Here is a 6,401-nt window from a genome sequence, read left to right as displayed (position 1 = left end):
AATATATATGTAGTCTTTACACTACAATTTGTTGAATAGTAAAAGTAAGTTCAATCTGGAAACTGCCAAAAAAGGGTGGTTTTGGAAATATCATTTTGGGATAAGTTTTCGTTTGTTAATTGATAAATTTTGAAGTGAAATACTGCATCCTCAAGTCTCCATACTTGCTAGTATTAAGGTCTACCTGCTGGGAGTAAATTCAGCATATATCAATAAAGCCACATTCTCAACATCATTAATTAAACAATTTCCAACCTTTTATGCTTCTGCTATAACCTTTTTATGATTAGCTTTCAGTTGAGATACAAACAATTTTACTTGTGATTTGGTAGGGAAGGTCGAAGCATTACAATAGTCAGCAATAGGATGAGCAGACAAGAACACTTTGAAAGCAGCAACAGGCATAATATTGTACTTGGCTTGCTGCACAATATCTACCAAGGTGGTTCTAAATGGTTCTTGTATACCTCTGCATCTCATTTGGAGACTTTCATGCTTCTTGTGCTTGGTCATTAAGCTTGTGATGCTCTGATGGATTTCAGTCACCTTACCACTTCAAATACTTTTTGCAGCCCCAACACTAAAAAAGTGTGGGAAGTGCCTTCTTTTTAGCCAATAAGCATGTCCAAACAATTTCAGTTCAAATTAAGAAAAACTGGATTGAGTAGTTTGTTGTTTTTTTTCAAATAAATGTTCCCCACTGGCTCATGAGGGGTCTGTTAAAATTTAAAAAATGTTTGTCCCTAATTTGGCAAATCACTGGAGATAAGTAAGATTTAAGTCTGATCATCTCAATAGGACTGAGAAAAGATCCTTCCTTGATGTGGGGTGCTGTCTGCAGCTACAAAGCCTTGCAGAGATCATAATGTTAAATTAAATAGTCTGTGACTTCTCAATCTGCAGGAGTAAACTACTGATAGCTTTTAAGACAGTACCACACCTCTTCACACAGCTTGGCTATCTTCCTCGTTCATCTCTCAGAGACTTGCATGCCACGAGTCTTGAGATAACTTTCACCTAATTTCATGTGATCTAATGTGAATTGCACCTTGCATGATGATGTAATCATGCAGCCTTTCTAATTGTTGAGAAAAAAATTTGTCTGACAGGATGGGAATAAGAGGCCCATCAAGAATGTGGTGATCCACAATACATTGAACAATTCTGACAGTTAACAAGCACCTCCAAAAGCCATATATGAAATATGGCCTAAGTGTGAATAAGGACCAAATATAAATCACCATCATTTGAGAATTCACAATAAAATTACAGCTTTTTGAAACAAAAGCAATAGGAAATGAAAGTTTTGTTAATGATTTTGTTAAATCTCATGAAATTAAACATAGATTAATAAAATTAAACAGACATCTGGTCAATACATTACTGGGGAAAAGAATGAATTTCTCCAGTACAAATGCATATAGACAGTTATTGCACATGGAGGTGTGTAACCATCCCATTGGTGGAGTGGATGTTGATTGTTTTTGGTAGTACTTTACCATTTCTGAGATGACCTTTCAGTCTCTTTCTGTATTTCATTCTCAAGTTTTTAAATTTCCTGATCCTTTGCCTGTGTTCTTTATTATTAATTTTGTTTTATTACTTTATCACTGGTGATTCTTGGGGTTTATTTTTTCTTTTCTCCCTGCTTGTTATTAGGCTTTATGCTATTTTCTTTCTCTACTATTTCTTTTTCCCATACCCAAATACCTCACTTCCTTCAAATTAATGGCTCATTTTGTCCTGATTTGTAGACTTATTTGCTTTCTTTTCTTGATTCCATGTCTTTGGTATCTATCTGACCAGCTTGGGAATTGTGCACCTTACCTTTTCTTTCTCTTCTAGTTCCAATTATTATATTTTTAGTCTTTTTTTTTCTATCCTTTTTTATTCCCTCTCCTAATTCTGCCTTTTCTGTGAGGTACTTCTTAATACCTCTGACAGATTCTGTAGGCATTTGAGGTGGAGCTCTAGAGGAAGAACCTTTGCCTGGGTGAGAATATCCGCTGTCAGAATCCTCCTCTTCATGAACAGATTTAGACAATGCAGGTGAAACCTGAACATTATTGGGAGAAAAAAAGACACCTCATGTAACAATCAATCTCCCAATGAATGATAGCTGAAAAATCCTTAGTCAAGACCCCCATACCTTAAACTGGTAATGGCACTTAATGGTATTAAGATCAGAAGTTGTAAAACACAAACTTTGGAATTCATCTTAAACCATGAAGAAATCAAAAATGAGAAAAAATAATCAACAAGGGTGAGTTACCACGACAAACTACTGCAGAAAAAAAACTAACTGTAGCAAATTAATAAATCAAGTAAATCACTACTTTGCAAAATAATGAAATGAACACGTGAAAAGAGCACAATTTAAAAACATCTGCACTCGATCACTGCCTAATGAGAAGCGAAAATTTGGTAGAATCGAATAGGGGGAGTCACATGCATCAGGATTATGTGTCACACTCCTGTTAGTTGTTGCATGATGATTTACATGTGAGACACAGTTGAACCACATTGATTGTGGGATACATGGGAGTTAAAGACTTGTGCATGCGAAAAAAAAAATCATATAGAGGGCAGCACTAAATGAGAAGAGCTTTACATGTGGCAGGAGGTAGTGTACCATATCAAAACTTATTATGTATTTCCAATAGATACTAAGTTCCCCTCACATAATAGCTTTTCACATTCAGACAAGAAAAAGGTTCCAAAAAAAAGGAATAAATAGAGGATTGAGCTAGCTGATGTGAAGGGACTGCACAACCAGCATCAAAACATCAGAGTTCCTGCTTTGAATATAAATGCACTTGACACAATGGGATGTGTTGAAGAAGAGAAATCCTGTGTGAGAGGTGGTAAGTGAGGGCAGGAAGCAGCTTGGGCAAGGTCCAATCACCAAGACAATACTCCAAGGAGATGATCACAAAGGGGAAAATGGACCCCTAAGATTGAAAACCATGGGTACGTAAGTTCATAGGTGGAGACACATCAGTGCTTTCCCCCACAAAATGAGTGGTTCTAGGGAAGCCAGATTTACCAAAAGCAAAATAACCTCCCATGTAAGAAGAGAATGAGCTGTGTAAAACCTGGTAGCCAGGTGTGCCATAGCTCACAGGTTAAAAAGATGAGACAAGAGAAGAAAAATACATCCAAAAGTACAAAAAATTGAATGGTTGTGAGAAAGAGCAAGATCCCAGGATAAGTCCCCCCCCCCCTCCAACTGAGTATTCATAAGAAAGGGAGGGAAGTATGAGAGAAGGAAATATTGAAGAATGGACTAACAGAAGGAAAAAGGCCAAGAAAGGAGCACCTGCCTGGGGCCATGAACATGGCAAGTGAAGACACACATGATGCCAAGGAATATAAGAGGGGCTGATGTTGAGTCAAAAGGAACAGGAAAATATGAAAAAGGTGGAGAAAATACATAAAACAATGGCAGGACAGGCTAATAAAGATGTGTAGGAAGGTGTCTAAATGCAAGATAGGTGAAAATGACCATTAATGGGGGTTGGTGGGAGGTGAAAAAGAAATGAGAAGAGAAGGGAGGAGAAGAGGAGCGAGGAAAGAAATCAAGATGAAAGAATGGAAAATGGCTATTCAGAGAAAGTCAGACCAACAGCAGGAGAAAAGATAGGTACTCAAAGCATTGTACATGTGTAATAGTCACTGATAAAAAGAGTGATGAACTACTCTACTGGTTGAGAAAAGAAGAGAAAAAAGGGGAAGACCTGGAATGGGAAAGTAAGAAGGAAAAAAAATTAAAATAGGAACAGGAGTAAAGGGCAAGAGAGAGGAACACAAAATGTGAAAAGATATTGAAAAAAGATGTCTTATGACAGTAGTCCAAGTCAACAGAAAGAAAGTAATACCACAGAAGATGTCTGGGCAAAGAAAGGGATCTATGTGAAAAAGGGGGACACTAGGAGAAGGAACAGCTACATGAAAGAGGAAAATAACCCAACCCAATGAGTCTCAACAGTAAGGGAACAAAGGATAGAGGGATAGAACAGAAGTGAAACAGTCTAAACAGAGACGAGAACATTTCACTGGCTTCATATGTATGGTATGTGGTTGTCATTTACTGGCACAAAGACAGTAGCACTTATTTCACTGGCTTCATACGTATGGTATGTGGTTGTCATTTACTGGCACTAAAACAGTAGCAAGGGTGACAAATGAAATGGCAGTCAAACTTGCACACCTGCCTACCAATAAGGTTTGGTCTTAGTAGCATTAGCCTATCAACTGTTTAATTTTCCATAGTGAAAGTGGACTTGTCATTAGTACAGATACCATCCTTCTAACTGGCACAGAGAATGTGGTTTGCACCAAGCTTACTTGGCTTGATGCAAGGCCATAACTCAATGCATTCCTTTCTGAAAGTCTGATTAGCTGTCCTTGCCCCCCGTCTTTGTGTCAGGGCGATTCTTTCACTCAAGAAAAATCGTTTGCGAGCTGCCATTGAGAACTCATGCTTGACTCGTAATGGCCAGTGACTTCTTTCCCACGGAAAGTATGTGCATGCACAATGGAGTGATAGGAGTTAAAGTAAACAGAAAACTTTGAATGAACTGAGTACACTGTATGACCCCATAGTCACAATAACTATTTCAAAATGACTGAAGCATTTTAAGCAGAGCTACAGTAAAGTCTTGGCAGTCTTGTAAAAATGAGAAAAGTAACAAAGTAATGGGTTCTAATATCCACCTGGAGTCTAAGATTAGCTAGAATTTTCATGGTGATCACACAACAGGAAATTGGAAAATTATAATTTTCCTATACTGAAGATATATTTCCATTAGGTATTTACCTCTTCTAACATGTATAGCTATTCTTGTTCAGTGCTGCACTCTGTAAGTCAAAATTTTTTTGCATGCCACAAGCCTCGAACTCCCACGTACCCCATGGCTAATGTGGTTCTACTGTGTCTCACATGTAAATCATCATGCAACAATCTTCCACCAATAAGAGTGCAACACTCCCTCCTGATGCATGTGACTCCCTCTATTCGATTCTCACAAACTATCGCTTCAAGATTTGGCAGAAAAGAAAGCATCAGTTTTCACTGCAGAAGAAGGGTGGGAAGTGTGAAAGGAGGCAAGTACCTATCAGAAATATATTTTCAGTATAAGAAAATAATAACTTCCAATACAGTACATTACCTCGTCTCACATGTATAGCTAGAATCCCACATTGAATAGGTGAGGGACCAGTGCTAGGAATAGAAAAAGTGTCTAAAGAACCTCCATGAAGTGTAATCCTCATTGGGAGAGGAACACACATGGGAAACCACATTATTTCTGTACAAAATATACTCTGCACTCAGTGTAGAAATAGGTGTCGCATACATTGGCAAAAAGTGGGAGGAAGAAAACAGTAACGTAAATAAAAACCAGGTGGGTTTGAATTCAAACCACAATATTCTGGAATCTCAATTGCAGTGAAGAAAGACTGTAGAAGAACCATCTACAGACAGGAATGTGGGAAAACTAAAATGGATGTGCTCCAAGGTGTAGAGTGGCCAGGGTGTGACGGACCATACACGGCCGGTCAACTCCAGTACAAAACTAAGTGGCATCAGGATTACAGCTTCTGATCTAGGGTAGGAGGGGGAGTCCACACTGTCTTCACCTCAAGTTGAATAAAATGGAACTATATCCAGGTTAAACTGATCTACTAAATGGTGTACAAATCCACAACCACCCAGGAACCTGACGTACAAATGATGTACAAATCCACAACCACCCAGGAACCTGACGTACAAATGATGATAACCACCCATAGATCCAGGAACCCGACATACAAATGATGGTATGAAAAGATGTGCCAATGTGGCAGTTCCCATCAAACCAAATCTAATCCAAATGGAACCTCTCAGCGCAACAGCAGCCCTAAGCACGGAAAAAGCTCTAAGTGCTACTGTCTTAGTGCCAGTAAATGACAACCACATACCATACATATGAAGCCAGTGAAATAAGTGCTACTGTTTAGTGCCAGTAAATGACAACCACATACCATACATATGAAGCCAGTGAAATAAGTGCTACTGTGTTAGTGCCAGTAAATGACAACCACATGCCATACATATGAAGTCAGTGAAATAAGTGCTACTGTCTTTGTGCCAGTAAATGACAACCACATGCCATACATATGAAGTCAGTGAAATAAGTGCTACTGTCTTAGTGCCAGTAAATGACAACCATGTACCATACATATGAAGCCAGTGAAATAAGTGCTACTGTCTTAGTGCCAGTAAATGACAACCATGTACCATACATATGAAGCCAGTGAAATAAGTGCTACTGTCTTTGTGCCAGTAAATGACAACCACATGCCATACATATGAAGCCAGTGAAATAAGTGCCACTGTCTTTGTGCCAGTAAATGACAAC

The sequence above is a fragment of the Limulus polyphemus genome, unplaced genomic scaffold, assembly GCF_000517525.1.
Source record: "Limulus polyphemus unplaced genomic scaffold, Limulus_polyphemus-2.1.2 Scaffold6575, whole genome shotgun sequence".
Taxonomy (NCBI): Eukaryota; Metazoa; Arthropoda; class Merostomata; order Xiphosura; family Limulidae; genus Limulus; species Limulus polyphemus.
Note: the sequence above shows the minus strand (reverse complement) of the source record.